The sequence below is a fragment of the Peromyscus leucopus genome, chromosome 22, assembly GCF_004664715.2.
Source record: "Peromyscus leucopus breed LL Stock chromosome 22, UCI_PerLeu_2.1, whole genome shotgun sequence".
Classification (NCBI taxonomy): domain Eukaryota; kingdom Metazoa; phylum Chordata; class Mammalia; order Rodentia; family Cricetidae; genus Peromyscus; species Peromyscus leucopus.
The window spans coordinates 37,317,942-37,338,430 of NC_051081.1; the positions used below are offsets into that span (position 1 = coordinate 37,317,942).

The 20,489-nt window shown below is 40.1% G+C and overlaps 1 protein-coding gene across 8 annotated transcripts in view; it reads right to left on the bottom strand.

Moving 5' to 3' along the window:
* Positions 1-20,489, bottom strand: part of Ncoa1 (nuclear receptor coactivator 1) — a 200,962-nt gene that overhangs the window by 109,462 nt on the left and 71,011 nt on the right. For all 8 annotated transcript variants that reach the window (XM_037198117.1, XM_028875282.2, XM_037198118.1 and 5 more), the window contains one exon: positions 3,690-3,775. The gene's annotated coding sequence lies outside the window, so the exon portion shown is untranslated. The remainder of the gene's footprint in view (positions 1-3,689; positions 3,776-20,489) is intronic.

Here is a 20,489-nt window from a genome sequence, read left to right on the forward strand (position 1 = left end):
TGAGAAAAGCCTAGGAGATAAAGCACAGTTCTGGGTGTGTCTGCAAGGAGGTTTCCAGAGACCACTAAATCGTGAAGGCTCGGACACAGTGAAAGTGGAAACAGACTCCTGGGAGGTGGTAGAAACTGTGGAAGGTAGGCCTTGTTGGAAGAAGGGGGCACTGGGGACCTGTCTCTGAAGGGAATATCATGCCCTTGGTCCTTCCTGTCTACTGTTTGCCATGAGGTTCTGCCCAAGCAACCATGGATTGAATCTTGTGAAACAGTGAAGGAAGTAAATAATGCCTCCATCACAGTTCTTTTCCCCAGGCAATTGTCACAGCAATTCAAAGCAGTTATCACACTAAGGCTAAGCATTCTCAGTGTGCTATCCCTGATCTAGTCCATGTAGAGCAGATGCTACGCTTTCTCCAATGTCACTGTCCCCAGTCTAGTCCATAGAGAGCAGATGCCGGTCTCTTCTGTAGAGCCAATCAGGAAATACTTTAAGTGTTATAGGTTACAGAGTACAACAGCTCAGCTCTGCCATCCAAATGTGAAAGCAGCTACAGTCTGTATACAAAGGAATGGCACTGTGGCTCTGTGCCAATAAAACTTTACTTATAAGACACAGGCTGCAAAAGCGGGTTTTGGCCGGGCGGTGGTGGCGCACGCCTTTAATCCCAGCACTCGGGAGGCAGAGGCAGGCGGATCTCTGTGAGTTCGAGGCCAGCCTGGGCTACCAAGTGAGCTCCAGGAAAGGCGCAAAGCTACACAGAGAAACCCTGTCTCGAAAAAACAAAACAAAACAAAACAAAAAGCCGGTTTTGTTCCATAAACTAGTTTGCCAACTACTGCTCTAGATCATATAAAGCAAAACAAGATATGTAAAAAATCAGTTATTTACTAAGGAGGCATAGTTTCAAAATAGAAAACTCTTTTTAAAAGAGTTTAAAAAAAATTTAAAAGAGGATCGGTTTCCTTAAATTTCTCAGAACTGTGAGAAATAAAAGTCTAATATAAATAGGAATGTGTTAGAGCCTTAAGTTCAGATAGGATTTCAACTTATACTATATGCTTAGGACAAATAGGCTTCCTTTCCTTTGTCAACAGGGCCATCCGTTAAGGCAATGCTGACTGCCAAGCTTTCTAGAAATCACTTACTCTGGCCTTCTGCTAAGAGCTCAAGTCCTTGACTTTTGATCTTGGCAAACAGATACCCTGTATCAAGCTTTCAATGCTACTTCATTCTTTTCTTTCCCACTAATCCAAAGACATGACCTCCTATCCTGAGTCCCAAATGCCAAGTATTTCTATCACTTACTTAGAAAAAGATGGCAAGGAATATGAACAAAGAAGAGAGGGGAAGGGAGGGGAGGAGAGGGGAGGGGAGGGGAGGGAAGGCTAAAGACAGAGCAGGCTTAAAGAGCAGGTAGCAGGTACCCCCCTTGAGAAAAGACTTAATTTCAGTGAAAACTTTAGCTAGAACAAAGGACATTTTACTTGATGTGAGACACTCACTTGTGAAGAACTAAGTTATGGGTTAGCTTTATTCTTATACTCTTATCTAGACTGCACTGCTCCCAGCTATGAAACTAACTGTTACTAAAGTTCCTGATGAGCCTCTGCTAGTTGGTAACTATGGTTACCACTTCAAAACAATATAAAATTACAAAGTAGAAGGGAACAGAAATTTGAGAAGAGGTTTCTTGAAATTTCAGAAAATGAAGCTAATAGTAACAAGACAGAAAAGATGTGATTTTCAGAGCAGCCATCGGAGTTCTTCATCTCTGAGCCCACAGTCTTAGTGCATTTGCCTCAGCAAGGAGTAATCCTCCAGTGGTGGGTAATCCTCCAGTGGTGATGCATTCTCTAACAGTGGACAACACCTTAGGAATCCAACTAATAACCCCATGAGGGAACTGATGAATTTGATTTGTAACAGAGAAGCTTACTGGTAAAAAGAAACTAAGAGCACAAGGCTGCATCCTAAGAGCTCCATGAGCTATGGTCTGAGATGGGACCTATAGGATTAGAAGGAAGTTGCCTGCACACACAATACCTCAGGGTGAGCCAGATGGGGTCTCAGTGCTGAGCAGGTAAGGAGACCCGGACTCCAACCCCTAACCAAGAAGCTACCCTACAGGTGATACTCATCAACAAAGGGAAAATCAGCTTTTTCCAATCAGTGTCACTGGGTGTATCAATCACACTTCAAGGCAGGCCCCATGCCTAGTAGTAGTTGGCCAAAACAAAATGTACTCAAGGGTATCTTTGTGGTGATACAGTGTGTACCCCAATAAAACTTATCAGGGGATCAGAGGACAGAGCCAGCTTGATTAGACATAAAGGCCAGACAGTGGTGGCACACACCGTTAATCCTATCACTCGAGAGACAGAGATCCTGTCTGGATCTCTGTGAGTTCAAGGCTACACTGGAAACAGAGCCAGGCAGTGGTGGCACACACCTTTAATCCCAACAGCTGAGATCTCATCCTTTTGCTTGGGAAGCATACACGCCTTTAGTCCCAGGAAGTAAGATGGCAGGGCAGAAACAGGTATAGAAGATGTGAGGAAACAGAAACTCGCTGTCTTGAGACTGAGGATTTCCTAGAGGTAAGGGCTTGTGGATGGCTTGTTCTGCTTCTCTGTTCTTTCAGCTTTCACCCCAAAGTCTGGCTCCGGGTTTTTTTTTTTTATTAATAAGACCATTTAGCAATTCATGTTACATATCTTTGTGAAATTTTCATCATTCTGCTTTGTTTGGGCCTTTTTTTTTTAAATCATAATGGTCTTTTACCTGTTTGCTTTGAATTTTTTTATTTTTGTGGGCTTTTTTGTTTCTTTACTTTTTTTTTTTTTAAAGAGAGGAAGAACATAAAGTTGGGTGTGTAGGGAAGGATCAGGGAGGAGTTAGGAAAGAGAAAAAACATGATCAAAGTATTATTTTTTTAAGTTGACCATGTCCTGGGTCTCACTACGTAACCCTGGGGTTGGCTGGAACTTGCTAAGTAGACCAGGGCCCTGCACTCAGAGATGCCCTGCCTCTGCCCCTCAGTGCTAGCACTGCATGCACCACCACACCTAACTTGTGTCATTCTTGTTCAGTGTTTTGAAAAAGATTTCTACCAAAGTTTCCTCTTTTCCAACATTAGGACTCCTTTTGAGTTATTAAATAATTCAATCATTTGATATTTGAGTGCCCGTGGTGGCAGGGCATTCGATGGGATAGTGTGTTGAAATGGGACGGGTCACTTGCCAACAGTGAGAAAAAGCTGGAACTTTTCATATTAGGGAACAATTTTACATTAAGTGGCGAGACCCTCAAGAAATGCTGATGTCTTTAGGGGAATTTTTACAATTTAGGAAAATCTTTAACTTTATTCTCACATTTCATAACTAAATAAGTTGCATACTATTTTTAAAATAGATGTACTTTTTACTTATTATTGACGGTTGTCTGTGTGTGCATGCATGCATGTATGTGTGTGCTGAGAAGGCCCAAATCTGACTGGGCATATGTGAATGCTTGCGAAAAGATCTACAGCTTTAAGAATACCATCAAAGAGGTCCCTGATCAGACAGAAAATTGAAAACTACTGCAGTCAGCCAGAAAGGTAACAGCAGAAGAACTCTTCCTGATGTCTACCTTGTCACATAGTCAAGTACAGGCTAAAATCCAGGTACTATTTAAGATGACATTATACTTACCCTGTTTATTTCTAAATCTGTTATGGAAGTATACAGTGATTTTTCTAGGAGGTTAATTAGTTCTCTGACACAGCCATAAAGGGAACCTGAAATTAGGAAAACAATGATAGTCAGTTGGATCTTCTTGGATCAGTCATGTAAAATTAATGCAATCTAATTTCGAAAATGAAGAAAATAGTAAGTAAGCATAATATAAAGTGTCATTCTTGATTTGATAAGGTATTTGTAACTGGTTGGACCTCCCAGCATCATACAAAAAAAGTGTAACTAACATATAAGTTACATTATTTTTGAAGCAAACAAAACTAGAGAACTTATGTATATATTTTAATGAAATAGAACAAAGAAATTATCATTCTTAATACAAAACAATTCTTAAGAGTAAAAGATTAATTTGAAAACAAATTTTGAGATAATGAGCTGCTTTTTCATTTTAAAAAGTAAAGTCCTAAAAGTGAGCCACAGAAACAAAATTCTACCCAATCAAGCAACATGCAGAGAGAAAAAGGATTTTTAGTTATAATTAAAATGAAAACAAAGCAATTGAAAATTTAAAATACTTGGCAGTAGAGTTCTGTAGTAAAATACTTGCCTAGCCTCTATGATGTCCTAGGTTTGCTCCCCATCACCACACAACACAGTCACAGACAGACAGACAGACAGACAGACAGACACACACACACACACACACACACACACACACACACACACACCACAGATACAAAGAGAAAGAAAAAACTTAAAAGTACTTGCTGAATTCCACCTCTGGGAAGGAGGGACAATTCTCTATTTCTCCCTCTAAGTAAAACTAAAAGCCCTGGACATATTTATCACATACATATGAAATCTGAAGATAGAGAGAAGACAGACCATGTATGGATCTCAGAACCCAAGAAAAATCATGTGAAACATTTATGAGTTTTCTTTTGTACCTTGTATATGATAGAATTGGACCCAAGGAACTTGGCAGCCTGGAAACATCCAGAAGCCAAGACCTCCCTAAAAACATCAACCAACCAAGTAACCAACCTAAACAAAATCCTGCTTGCCCTTGCCAAACAATCAGGAACAAGACAACGCAGATGAAAGCTATTTTACTTAGCCAAACACAAAAACACTGGGTGGGGGTGGGGTAGGAGTTGGGGCTCCATAGTCCCCATTCCACCATTACCAGCACAGGTCAAAGGGAAGCCTGTCTGAGCGACACTCCTCAGGCTACAACAGGAAGCCGAGTTCTCCCTGCCAAAGTAGTATCAGAGACCAGCAGTTAATCAGTGCCTCCTAGCTGATAACAAGGCCTTCCTCTATGCTGTCAATAAAAGCCATGCAGAATGCTTGGAAACTCACTTGACATTACCCTCTCTGCCAGAGGCTCGTGTCAGAGGCAAGCTAGCATTGAGTTAGGCCTTTTACCAATACACACTACAGGGAACATGCCCCTGCAGAGGTCACATGGGGAGTATTAATATTAATGAGGCAATGAGGTACTCTTACCTCTCTCAACCAGAGAATATGGAGAAGTAACCCCCAACTTGAGTATTAAGAGAGGCAAAGTGGGGACTTGAAATCCTACCCATGGGTTAATAATGAGATAAACAGCCACCTTCCCGTGCTGGAGAAGCAATAGCAGAGGCTAGCTAAATGAGGGGTGAGTCAAGTTTTGTTTTTTGAGGTAGGGTGGTACTTTACATAGCACAGTCTAGTCTCAAGCTCAAAATCTCCCTACTTCAGCCTTCCAAGTGCTGGAGGTACAGGGATTTTGCCGCCATACCCAGCTAAATCAGGACGTTTAACTAGATTACAGAATCTCAGAACATAGTACCCACAATGTTCAATGTCCAATGAGAATGACTTATATCACAAACCAGGAGTTTTTTAAAAGTTACTTTTATTATTTTTAACTCTGAGTATTCATTAATTGTTTAAGACGAGCAGGAGTTCATTATTCTATTTTTGGCTCTTTTCAAAATCAGGGCCAGTGTAATAACATTTCAAGAACTGCATAGATATTTTTAAAAGTTGCCAAGCCAGGGGATGAGAATGCAGCTCAGTTGGTAGAATGCTTACCAAGCCTAGGCAAACCCCAGCACCACATAAAACCAGGCATCCTGATACATGCTGACAACCCCAGAATGTGGGAGGTGGAGGCATGAGAATGATAAGTTCAGGGTCATATTCAGCTAGTCTGGGCTACATAGAGCCTGCTTCAAAAAACAAAAACAAAAACAAGGATGGCAATACTGTTGAAACCAAAATATTCACTAGACACTCCAGATGGAAGGCTGGTTACTAAACCCCATTCATTTATTTAAAAATAATAAGTGGAGCATACAATACAAAAAAAATGGAGGAGTGATAACACACATCTGTATTCCTGGCATTAGAAAGCAGAGGAGTAGTATGAGTTCAAGGGCAGCCTGGGCCACAGTGTCTTAAAAGACAGCCGGTAATCTGGGGCTGAGGAGAGGGCTCAGCAGCATGTGGGGAAGTGTTCAATTCCTTCACCCACATGGCTGCTTCCAACCACCTGTAACTCCAGCCCCACAGGCTCCGGCATACTCTACTGGCCTCCTTGGGTACCAGGCACGCACACAGTACACTTACAAAATATCATACACATCAACTTTATTGTTGTTGTTTTGAGACAAAGTTTCTCTGTGTAGCTCTGGCTGACCTAGAACTTGCACTGTAGACCAGGCTGGCCTCGAACTCACAGAGATCCTCCTGCCTCTGCCTCCTGAGTGCTGGGATTAAAGGTGTGCGCCACCACGGCCTGGTAACACACACTTTTAAACTAAGAAAAATAAATAAATAAATAATAAACAAACAACAAAGAATAGGTTGTAATTTTTAAAGTCAAAAACAGGAAAACAGGGGCTGCCGAGATGGTTCAATGGATAGAGGCACTTGTTGCCACAGTCCTGAGTTCAGTCCTGAAATCCACAAGGGGAAAGAGAAAACTAACTTCACAAAGTTGTCCCCTGACCTTCACACTTAGGCATGCACCCCTCATCATATGCACACACTTGCACATGTGTCCACACACCCAGTAGTGAATTTTTTTCAGAGGTGGATGACTACTAAGGAACAACTCCTGAGGTTACTCTGGCCTGCCTATGCACACACGCACACACGCACGCATGCACGCACACACGCACATGAGAAACAGAACTGTCTGTAATAATAATTTTATTTGTCATCACAATGGTCATAATACTAAAAAAAGACTTTAGGACCATGATTTTTCCCAAAATTCCTGAAAGACTCAAGAAATAAATACCTTATAAGCTAATCCTTTTAATATAGCTTTAACTTCCCCTCACTAATTCTTTTTCTGTATTAATGAATAAAGACCTTATTTTTAAAAGATTTGACCTAAGAAGGTCATTCACCTATTTCAGACCTTTCAATAACTCCTCCAAACTCTTAAAATCCATAAATCTTACAGGACAGAGTTCCTCTCTTTTTAGTTTTACCTCATATCATTTTTGCTAGTCTGTTTCAGTTATTTCAAATTTTCTCACTTTAGCTATACTTCTAAACAGTCTTTTGTAAGTGATCATGCAGTAAACCACTTTCTGAGTATACGTCTATGAATATAAATGTGTGCATATAGTTTAAAAACTACGACTATACAGGCTATATCCTGGTCTACTCTGAGATGTTTAATTTCTAAGCCAGCCTTTGTGCAGTTGTTTAGTTGTCTAAAATAGAGACAAAACTTACACCTCATAAGGGAATGTGGGGGTGGGGGCTTCTAACGACCAACTCGGGAAGACCCCATGGCTCCAGAGGATTTTAGGAGCTGTAACGACTTCCTAAGTTTGTCACTTTGCCATGCTAACTTGTCCTCACTCCCTCTGGTTTCCTTCCTCTCCCATCTTCTACCTTCCCTATGTGCTATATCCTCAGGGTGGAAGGGAAAGATACCCCCACACCTCATCTGCCTTCTCTCATAGATGAGCATTAGCATGGGGGGGGTGTTGCTAGGTGTGGGGCTTCCTAGGTCTGTGATAGGGAAGGCACGCTAGGTTTAAGAACAGAAGGGCTTATTCCCCTGGAAAAGCCAAGCCTGTGTCAAGGAACAGGCTCATCTCTATATTAAAAACAGGACTTAGAGAACTGGGGTATGTGTGAAGTGCTATGTTGTTAAGGTAATGATTTCAAAATACTATGATCAGAAAAAAGAAAAGCAAAGTGAATGTTTTCGGATATGTTCTTATGTAAAAATCGCTACAATAAGTCTAAAAAGTAAGTATTATTTCTGCTCTATAGAGAAAAACATTGAGCTTAAACAGCTCGATTGGTTTTATTTTCTTCTTTAGTCATATTTTCCTAATTTGTCTTTATAATATTCTCATTATGACAAATGAAACCATTTCTGGAAAATCTCCACTTAAGTGAGAAAATTAACAGATACCAATACTAAGATGATGCAGATATCGGAATTATCTGGCAGGGACTTTAGAGCAGCATCAGTAAAACGTTCCAAACACAATTCTGAAAACAACTGAAACAGATGGAAAAACACAAAGTTTCAGCAAAGAAAAAGAATATATTAACAAATGGATATGTTAGAAGTAAAAATACAATATCCAAAATTAAACTCACAGGATTAAGTTAAAAGCAAATGAAGATATATGAAGAATGAAGAGTGCACTTGAAGACAGATCAATAGAAACAATCAAATCTGAATATAAAATCATCACTGGAGCCTTAGGGAAATGAGGAACAATCTGAGAAAATGTAACATTTTTGTCTTCAAAGTTTTGAAAGGAGAGGAGAAGAAGGACTGGACTGCATTTACTGACTGATCCCTTTACAGAACTGAGCTATATTCTCACCTCCCACACTCCACTCTGTGGTTTCATTCTCTTCATTTCCAGCATTATATCCTGTGTAATAACCATGAATGCAAGTTCCACAGCTCTTCAAACTTCTAGCCACAGTGAGTTCAGTGTCCATCAGATTAAAGGAACATAACCAATGTTGACCCACTGAGGCTTTCATTGGTTTCCTTAACTAAAATGACAATTCTTCCCTTCTACAAATGGCTAGGTGTCACAATAATCTATTTCATTTTTTTGTAACATTTATTTACCTGAAGTTAAATATTTTTCTCTTTAATATCTGTCTCCTCCACTAAAAAGTCAGTTCCATGAAAGCCTGGACTTACATATTCTGGTCTCTGATACACAATTTATGCTTAGCCGGGCAGTGGTGGTGCATGCCTTTAATTCCAGCACTCAGGAGGCAGAGCCAGGCAGATCTCTGTGAGTTCGAGGCCAGCCTGGTTTACAGAGCAAGATCCAGGACAGACACCAAAACTACACAGAGAAACATGTCTTGAAAAATAACCAATAATAATAATAATTAAAAAATAATTTATGCTTAATTTTGTATTTGGTGATGGATAACTGAAAACTTCTTCCTTGGGAACTCAGTTCTTAAAATGCTAATTTGAAACAAGTGTGATTTCACACACTATTTTAATATTATCGAGATAAAGTTAATACACAATAAAATATGCCAGACTTAAATATATAGAACACAGAGTTTTAATCAAAATAAGCACCAATGTAATCACTACCATAAACATTCCTATCATCTCACCAAAATGAGTCTTCACGATGCTTTACAATCCAGGTAATTTCAGCTTCAATATAGAAAAGCTCCTACATGACTTCAGTGAGAAGTGGTTTGGCTGATAGCAGAAGTTTTATTCTATATGTACCAATTAAATCAAAATACATATGTAGTTGGGTTTAGTGAGACAGAAGAAAGAACATCTTTCTCTATGTCTTCCTGACACACTCTAAATGCCAACATCTTTCTTCCCTCTTCTCCAGGGAGTGTGTTCTTGAGTGTGTGTGTGTGTGTGTGTGTGTGTGTGTGTACATGAGTGTGCATGTGTATGTGTTGGGGGGCAGTGCACATGCCCCGTGTGTGCATACGCATTCAGGCCAGAAGTCAATATTGGATGCCTTCAGCATTGTCTTTGCCTCAACACTGGATATTTGCTTAGGGTGGCTGGCCAATGAGCTAGCTCCAAGCATTCTCCTGTCTCCTTCACTGACGCCCCCAGTGCTGAGCGGTTACAGATGTGTGCCACGGTGCCCCTGTGGCAGGCAGGCGCTTTGCTACCAGAGCCATCATCTCCCCAGTCCAGGGAGTGTGTTCCTGTTCATCACTCAAGTTCTGGCTCGGGCATCTCTGCACAGCTCCAACGCTTCTCTGCCCTTGGTCCCCTCCAAATGATCTCTGTGGTCCCATGACATACTACAACCACTTTCATCTCAAGATCTGTTGCATAGTTTATAAACAATCGTGAGTCCATAAGGACAAGCAGACAACCCTACACATTTGTGCAAACCCAGTATCTGGCATGCACAGCAAACAGTCATGCTAGATGAGGAAATCACTCAACCTCATGACTCCAGTAAGACACAGCCTACCCTGAACACCTCAGCTCAGCACCTAACTCTGAAATAAAATAGTTTTGTTAGGTATTTGGGCATATTCTTGTAAACTACTCTTCAAACAATTTAACTGAATAGTCAATTCAATTAAAAAGTCACCATTTGGTAGAAAGTACAAAGCTTTTATTTAATTTTTAAAATACTGAATTTTAACAAGGGTGCTTAGAAACACTGGGTAACTGCTTATTAGAATGCCATTTTTAAAAGTCTGCATATGTTTATCTAAAGATAAATTTATGATGGTTTTCCATTGCATAAACAATGAAGAATTAGTTTTACACAATAATTGGAAACAAGTTGGTTTTTCTTTAAAATTTCTTCTTAGTTCTTTTCAAATAGATTTCAGGATCCTAATCCAGCACAACAGCCTGCTTCATAAATGTCAACTTTCACTCCCCAACTGCTGCTAACGTGTTAAATGCTAGGGAAACAAGCCTACTTTTTCAAAAGCCCTAAAGAGAAAACCTGATCTTCAATTTATAATGTAAAAAACATTTCAAACTGAATTCCTTACTAGAGTACTATAATTTTATAAACATATCTAAGCAATTTATTTGACAAAACAATGACAGTTGCTAGTGTTCTTCTGTCCTCAGTGGAGAGAGAGAAGATTGTAAGAAGCAAATGAAAAGACTCACACTGGTTGGTTAAAGTCAACAGACACTTCTAAAAACAGTTCTATTTTATCATTAAACATTCTGTATATTATCAGTAAAATTCCGATATCGCTTTTTAATTTACTGTAATAGCACTATCTTTTCCCACAACAAAATGCATCTTTCAGAATTAAGAAAGATAGTATTTGTTCAAAAACATAGATGGCCAGAATTCTATTCACAGTTTAAAACAAGGACCCCAGCTTTACAGCCACCACCAAAACAACTCACATGAAGCAGTAGTCTATTCCTAATACACAACACTTAGTCTGTGAGTCTGGTGTCCCTATCAAAGCCAGATGAACCTTCGGAATTATTCAGCTCTTAATACTGTTTTGGAAAACAAACCCATCAGTGGCTCCCTATGCTGAAGAATGAAGTCCTACTGAGCAGACTGCATTGCCAACACACACAGAAGCCTGCCCTTCCCTGTCTACTCCTACCTGTCCTCCAGTCAGTCCCTGCTGGCAGGCTGGCCCTGGTCTCCCCAGAATGTCTTCCCTACCTCCAGGCTCACAAGAGAATCCAGACCCTTCTAAACTTCTAAGTCCTACTGCAAATTCCTAAAAAACAAAAACAAAAACAAACCAAAAAACTCCACCAAACTACATGTTTGTTCCCCGTCTCTCTTGGCAAGTTTCTTGAATAGAGGTTCTGACCAGGTGTGGTAGGTAGTACATGCCTACAATCCCAGCACTTGAAAGATGGAGGAAGGAAAATCAGGAGTTCAGGCTATCCTTGGCTACATATTGAGTTTGAAGCCAGCCTGGGCTACATGAGACCTTGTTTTAAAAACAAAACAAGCAAAGAAAGCTTCATCATATATGTTTTAGTTTTTAAAAACATATTATTCCATGGATTTGTTCATCTTAAAAATCAATACTAAGTAACTGCTGAGTAACCACTGTAAAATCCATGCTACTCTTGGCATTGGTTTACAGCACAGAACAAAAATGATATCATCTCTACTGCAACAGTGCTTACACTTCCATGTAAGCAAAATGAACTATTAGGCATCAAATTTCCCACTGCTAACCAATGAGGTCATCTTTAGTTTTTACTGTTATAGTAATACTGTTGTGAATATAGTTCTACCACAGCTTTGTTCTCCCTGGGATTGTTTACTTAGAGCCAGTTCCCAAAAGTACTATCATCAAATCAATAGCCTCGGATATGGGTATGGCTTTTATGACATGTACTACCATATTGCTTCAAATGAGTTGTCCAAATTCAAAAAGTAATGTGTGCCTATTTGGTTCTCCATAGACCTCTTATTGTTGTTCAATAAGAAAAAATTATTATTGTTTTAATTTCCAATGAGGTTCAACTCTTTTCCTTATGTCTATTTATTCTATGTTGTCTATATTCCAATGGGAATGTCCTATACTTGCTAAAATCTTTTTATACAACAGTAACCATTTAAGGTCACATTTGGAAAGACTTTTAAAAAGTTTTAATTATACAAATTTCTTTATTAAAAATGTGCTTCACTGTATACAATCACTGCTTTACAGTTTTCTTATTTTAGATCCCTATTTTTTATATGGTTATACTAGCTTTTCAATTTTAAAAAGTTAACCATAACATCTGTATCTGGACAGGCTCAACACTACATTTTCTAACTGCTATTTGATTATTCTAAAATACAAGCAATTACACCACTGACAGATTTTATGATTATTGTTATTAAGCCCCTAAATGACATTTCCTCAGTTTTAAAGAGAATTACTTTTCTTAACATATGAAGATGCTGAATCTCAGAAAGGATAATCAAATTAAAAAGGTGAAAGAGGACACTGTAAAAATGCCACTGTCTCCTATGTGTAAGCCGATGGGACTCCCTACCCTTCATTACATCCATCTAGGACCACAGATGCCAAGAGCTTAGGTAAACTCACATGCAGTTGGATTTTAACTTAATTTGAAAGCCTGATTTATTTGAAATAGTTTTCAGAAAGACTGAATCATGATAGAGCACTAAAATAAAAAGCTATTGTGATGCAAAAGTTGTCTGTTGCAAGCCAAGCAAGGGCAATTAAAGGCACTAGAAATTGTGCAGTCTCTCAAAATAGACCACAGAATTATCAGTGCTGCGCGATATTGATGTCACCAATCTGCATTTTATCAAATACTATCACCCAAGTGCTGGATATCAATCTGTTAGAAGTCTCCAGCTGACTGAAAAAGGAAGCTATTTAATTCATGGTTTCTCTATAGAAAACTGAAACTGTGATTTTAGCCAAAAAAGAAAAGCAGTTAAATTCCAAGAATTTCCCGAATTGCTGAGATTTATCCAGAAAATTATAATGTGTGAAGAGATTAGTAAAGCAAACACAGGTGAGGGAAGGCAGTTTGTCAGAATGTGGAAAAGAACTGAACTCAGTCTTAGGTTCCAGAGAAGATGGCTATGGATGAGCATACACTGCTGTCAGCAAAGCTTTTGAACAGTTTTTAAGCCTAGCTTTTTAAAAAAAAAAAAAAAAAAAAAAAATCAACTGAATGTACCAGGCTCAGCTGTCCCCCCAGGGGAGAACTTACCCTGTTGGAGGAGGGGATGGGGGAGGGAAGAGGGATAAGAGGGGGACCTGTGGTTGGTACGTAAAATGAATTTTAAAAATTAAGAAAAAAATACATAGGCATCTTAGTCTCTTTTCCCGCTAGTGTGACACACTACTCTGTCAAAAGCAACTCAAAGGAGCTGTGTGGCAGACGCTCCCAGGTGTGGTCCATCACGGCAGCAGGGGTTTGAAGCAGCCAGGACGCATTTTTACTCCAAAAGAGATCAGAGCACAACACAGAATGATCAGAAAGCCAGTCCAAAATACAGCAGGCAGGCAGGCAGCACATCCCACCCCTCCAAGTCCAACGTCTGGGGCTTGTGACAGAAGAGCCCCAGTTCTGCCTCCTGCAGTACCACACGGAGTCTCTCTTACACACTCTGTCTTCAGCTCTTCTTGGTGGAGAGCTCATGGTTCTGACATCTCTACCATCCTGGAGTCTCTACTGCAACTTGGACTTCACGTTCACAGCTTCCCACAATGCTCTCTCAAAGACCGTTTCTGAAGGGACTCCAGTCCTGCTACTTATCACCTGGCCTCAGCTGCTTTCTGAAACCATGGCACAAGCAAGACTCCATGACCCCTTAGGATCTTGTACCACTCGTGCCTCACAAAACATCGCCACACCAACAACGCTTAGTTCTGCCATCAGCTAGATGTGTGGACCACAGGCGAGCCAGCTTCTGAGTGCTCACCCTGCCAAAACCCTGCCATCGAGGCAGCTGCTGTTGAGAAGTGTTGAGAAGCAGGGGACCCCTTCAGTTTGGGCTTTCTTCCTTCACATGCGTTTAGATATTACAGCTGCTCTCTCAGAATCAACCTGAATGCTTATCTGTCCTGAAATTTCCTGTCAAATTTTAGGGCACAATCTATTAAGTTCAATTTTACTCACATTCTCAGGACATGGGCAGAATGAAACCAGATTCCTTTTTTTTTTTTTTTTAAAGAGAAAGCCAAGAGGTCAGAGCTCAGAGCTAAAATCTTACCCTTCCTCCTGCGGTGCTCATAGAAACCAGATTCTTGGCCAAACCATCATACATGTGACCCTGGTTCCTGATAGAGTCCTTGTTCTCCTCCAAAACCTCAAGAGGCAGGTCTCTGCTGTCTGTATTTGCCTCGGGATTCTTATATTCCAAGCACTCATCAGAATGTGCGAGCAAACTGATTACAGCATCCGACGACTTTTCTAACCCAGAGTTCCAAACTCCTTCACATGCCTCTCAAACCAGTTTCCAAGGCCTAAGAAGCACATCACCAGGTTTATCTTATCACACCCCTGCCTCACTTAGAACCAGTTTCCTTTCCTGTCGCTGTGAGAAAATACTGACCCAAACAGCTTCAGGAAGAAAGGGGTTCTTGTAGCTCACAGTTCCGCGTACAGTTATGGTAGAGAAGGTAAGGCCGCAGGAGCCTGAGGCAGCTGGTCACACTGCATCCATTATCAGGAAACAGAGGAGGAAATGCAAATGTGTGCTCAGCTAGTTTTCTCCATTTTATACAGTCTAGAATCCCCTGTCCAGGGAACGTTCCACCCACAATTTAGATGAGTTTTCCAGCATCACTTAACAAAATCAAGATACCCACTAACAAGCATGCTCAGAGGTCGGTCTCCCAGGCGGTTACAGATTCTGTCGAGTTGACAGTTAGCACTAATTGCCACAATTTCAAATCTGTGTCATCTATGATGACCAGTGGGATTGAAATCTGACTTGCATTTATGACTATATGAATCTACACTTATTCAGTTATTTGTTTACCCATTCATTTCTGGCTTGAGAACACCATGACCAAAGAAGCAGCTCACAAAATGTAAGACACAATGCATAAAGATCAAATTGTTTGCCGGGCGGTGGTGGCACACGCCTTTAATCCCAGCACTCGGGAGGCAGAGGCAGGCGGATCTCTGTGAGTTCGAGGCCAGCCTGGTCTACAGAGTGAGTTCCAGGAAAGGCACAAAGCTACACAGAGAAACCCTGTCTCGAAAACTAAAAACAAAACAAAACAAATTGTTATGATTCAAAAAAAAAATACATGAGGAGTGAAGAAAATTCAACCCAACTGAAAAATTACTGACCACCAGTGAGGTAACTAAGTAGCAAAAAAACACAGTCAAGAAAATCTCATAACATTGAATAAAAACATCTGAGAAAAAAGCTAATAAATAAGGGTCTTAATTCATCAAAAAATAAAAGTAATAAGAACTTTCAAACACCATGTAGTACTTGACCAAGGTCAAAATGTCCTATTTGTGTGTTTGCATATGTGTCCATTCTGGGGACTGAACCAGAGTATTGCACAAGTTAATCAAAAGCTTATCACTGAGTTACACCCCTGCCCCAGTCCTGGATCATTTGTTCATTAAGATTCAAAGGCCTGAGGCACAGGAAACTAGGGATTTCTATTACTCAGTTACAGGTAAGTCAATACCGGAAGTACTGAGAACTTGCCAACTGCTCTTCTGACTTCTTAGGTCCATATATTTTTATATTTTAATTTTTTTTTTTACAATTTTACTATGTATGCTTTGTATACTGACCATTCTCTCTTCTTACCTCCTTAGCACCCTTGTCCACCAGTCTCTCTTTGCCAGTTTCTCTAGAGCACTCACGCCTATTTATTTGATCTTATGACCTACCAAGATCAACCAGGCCCAGTGACTATGAGTTTGGAGCTATGAACCATGGTGGGTTCTGCAGAGAGCAGACAACTAAAGACAGTGACTCCTCCTGTGACAGAATCTACCAACTAACCAATAGTTTGGAGGTTAGGTAGGGTCTGTGAGCCCCTCCTGCTTCCTTGACTGACTGTTGATACAGCTGGTCTTACATGGGCCCAGTACAGTAACTCTAGATGATGGGAGTTAATGATTACAGTAGCTGTGTTGAGTCTGTGGCATTTTGTAGCCTTTCACCCTATATTCTGGTTCTTACATACTTCCTATTCTATAACACAGTGATCCCTGAGCCTTAGAGGGGGTAGTATAATTGACTTGCTCGAGGCTGGGTGTCCACTGGCCACTTATTTTCTGCTTCTTGATGGAGTGACAGGGACCCAATGTATCTTCTCAGATTAGACCACCAGAAAACTGAGTAAGACAAATGAACAACATTTGGTTTTTGTCTGGCTGTTGCTGTTATTGGTATTGCTGTTGCTGCTGCTGTTGTTTTGAGGCAGGCTCTCTCTATGTAGCTCCAACTGCCCTGGAACTCACTATGTAGACCAGATAAGTCACTCTTGTTAGGATTCTGCCCTCATTCCAGTTCAGGGTCTGGCGTCTTACATCATCAGTGTGTATTGGTGACTACGTATGCGCCTTAAAAGCCGGACACAGTCCCTACCCTCTATCTCTGCTCTCTGCTCTCTCTCTCTGCTCTGCCCTGCTCCCTCCTACCCTCCCCCCACCATCTTTCTCTCTCCAGGCCTGGCTCTCCTCTTTCCCCTCTCCCTCCCTTTTTCCTCCTAATAAAGCTCTGAAAACTAACACTGGGTTCTGTCGTGACCGTGACCTTTCCACGTGGTAACCAGAGCCACGGGTCACAACCAGTGCCGTTTATCATCCTTTCAACTCTCACTTATTAATACTCATCAAGGAGGCTTGAAGATGGCCTGCCCAGTAAGGTGCTTGCCAAGCAAGCATGAGGAACTGAATTCAGATCCCCAAACTCACACAAATGCCCAGCTGTGGCAGTGTACGCCTGTAATCCCAATGCTGGAGAGGCAGAGACAAGAGGGTCTCTGGGTCTTATTGGTTCTCTAGTCTAGCAGAATTGGTAAACTAGAGGTTCACTGAGAGGCACTGTCTCAAAAAAATAAGGTAGAGAGCTACTGAGGACGATATCTGACAACTTCTGACCTATACACACACTTGAGCATATGTTCACACATACACACACACACACACACACACACACACACACACACACACACACACACACACACACACCTTTGTAGGAGAGAACAGTCCCACTTCCTTTTCTTTTCCTCTCTCATTACAGGTTTTTTGCCTTGGCATTTTATCTCAAAAACCATGTCATCAGAGAGTCCTCTAGCCATTAACTCTGCTATACCACACTGTCTTCAGAGCACTTTCCAGAATTACTAAACTTGTTTATTTGCTTGTCTGTTATTCCTTATCAGATCCACCAGAAGCTTCTCTGTCCCTGTGATGTTGGTATACCAGCATGATACAGAGCTGACTTTGCTTGACTTCTTGAATGAACTAACAGGAAAAACATAGCTCCCTAGAAAAAGAAAATCACTTGCTGAGCCAGGTATACTGGAGCACACCTACAATTGAAGAGCTTGGGAGGGGGAGGCAGGAAAATCAGAAACTTAAGGCCAGCCTCTGCTACACAGTCAATTGAAGGACAGCCTGTGCTACATGAGGTCCTGTCTAAAAAAAAAAACAAACAAAAATGAAATAAAAACAACCCTTCTCTGGACTTTTCAGAATTTTATAGCATTAATTGGGTATATTTTCAGCTTTTTATAATCAGTAATATATTTCTCACCATAGACATTATATAGTACTTGAAAGTGTAAAAGAATTCACCGGCAAAACAATCTAGCCCTAGAATCAACTTATGAAGAAAATCCCTTTAAACTTCCTACCATGATTTTAGTTTTCCCAGATCTTCTTTCTTTCTTTCTTTCTTTCTTTCTTTCTTTCTTTCTTTCTTTCTTTCTTTCTTTCTTTCTTTCTTTCTTTCTTTCTCTCTCTCTCTCTCTTTCTTTCTTTCTTTTAATCAATTTGAGTATTTCCTAATAACTTTAAGGAGACTTCACATAAATTCACACAACATTAATAGTTTTCCGTCTCACAATTTCTTATAAAAATCTTTATTTTTATAATCTCTTTAATTTTTCAATATTTCCCCCGGTACTATCTGTGATATATTTGTCTATTTTTCTTTTTTACCTCAAATCCTACTTACTTCTGTGGCTTCTGTATTGCCACTCCTTTGTCTCAGTTTGCCTTGTTATCAGCATCTTTTCCACTCAGATTTCTGTATTTTGTTGAGTTTTGTTTGTTTTACTGAATTCTGTAACTGAATGTTGAGCATATTACTTTCTTCTTTACCAACAGCAAATTCAATTGGGATTATGAATTTGATTTTAAGCATAGTATTGGTCTTAACAAGAGTTCTATTCCAGCTCACTAAATAACAATTTATCTACTATTAAGTAGTTATTTTTTTTAAAAAAAAATTGATTTTTCCAAATTGTTAGAGTAAACGCTTTTTAACTTTTGTTGTTACAAAAGGAATATGTATTTTCAGTTTTGTTCATTTTCTAGAATTTACTTAGTTGTCCTTGCTTGTTTGTTTGTTTTCTGTTCCACAGTCAAGTGGAAAGCATCTCTAATCTCCAATTAAAATGGAAACTTCCTACGCTAAGAAAACTCCTCGATCAGTTCTACTCCCTAAGGCTCTCACGGTTCTTCCCAGTACTAAACCTACCTCTAAAGGGCTGCAGAGACAGATCAGCAACCGAAGCACTCACTGCTCTTGCAGAGGCCTGGGGGTTTGGTCCCAGCCTCCACAGCAGGCAACTGACAAGTGCCTTTAACCCCAGTTCCAGGGGATCTGACGCCCTCTTCTGGCCTCCAAGGGCATCTGAATTCACATGGAACACATAAACACATGCAGGCATGCACATACACATACACACAAATAAAAAAAAATACATCTTTACAAAATCTATTTAGTATGAAGAGTAAGAAAAGCAATTCTCAATTTTGTACCAAATTTTTATGTCTACTTCATTAGATGTGCAATGGGCAAAAAAGTATTTCTTAATAGAAGAAAGCTCTGATTTCAAATCAATCATCAAGCAATTAAGCAACCAAGGCTGGCAAAGACGGCTCGCTCGGTCATTGAAGTTTCTGCTGCACTACTATGGAGACCTGAATTTGCATCTTCAGCACTCTGTAAAAGCAGTGGCACTTGCTTTCACATCTGTAAGAGAAGCTGTAACCCCAGTCCCGGAGAAAAGCTGAGGGGAAACCTGTTGACCACTAGAGCTTGCTGGCTAGCCAGTGTAAGCAAATCAAAAAGCTCTGAGTTCAGTGAGAGACCTTGCCTCAAAAATAAATAAATGTATCCAGGCAGGGGTGGCATACGCCTTTAATCCCAGCACCCGGGAGGCAGAGGCAGGCGGATCTTTGTGAGTTCAGGGCCAGCCTGGGCTATAGCATGAGTTCCAGGAAAGGTGCAAAGCTACACAGAGAAACCCTGTCTCGAGAAAAACAACAAAGTCATCCCATATCAAATTCTATGGGCTAGCGGTGTATAGTTCAGTGGTATAGAACTTAGCTACACATAAAAGGCCTTGGGTTTGATCCACAGTACCAGACACAAATGCACAAATAACAAAAGAAATAAGACCAATTTTGTCAAACCAATAAAGCATCTTTCTTTTAACCAGAGGATAATTATGTTAATGTATGAAATGTCAAAATTATTCTGTCCAATTAATATAATTTATAAAATGTTTTTAAAGCTGAAAAATGTAGTTTGACTAGTGAGTAGCATGCTAAAAATATGACCTTTCTTGCATAAGATACCATACAACTAATGTATTTGTGACTATAATAATTTTCTAGCAGCCCTACTATGTAATGACCTTAAATTGAACCAGTGAACCAAGTCCTTTGTTTTTTAAAATATAAATTATTTGTAGTCTGTTTACTTAAAATATCACTAATATTTAACATTCTGATAGAGAATCAAATCCTCATTTTACACCGTTTCATCCAAAGGCAGAGATGGCTATATCCTGGTCTACTCTGAGATGTTTAATTTCTAAGTCAGCCTTTGTGCGGTTGTTTCCTCTTACATAAAACAGAGACAGAACTTACACCTCATAAAGGAATTGGGACAGTATCTTAAAACATGTCTGTCAAGCATGGTGGCATGGAGCATGTCTGTGGTCCCAACCATTCAGAAGGCTGAGACAGGAGCATCACTTAAGCCCAAGAGTTCTGAGTCAGCCTGGGTGGTATACAGAAACTCCATATCAAAACCAAGTATCTTACCACAATGCTTGACATATAGCAATTATTATCAGCTCTCATATTTCAGTTTTACTCATAATGGCTTTCTTTCC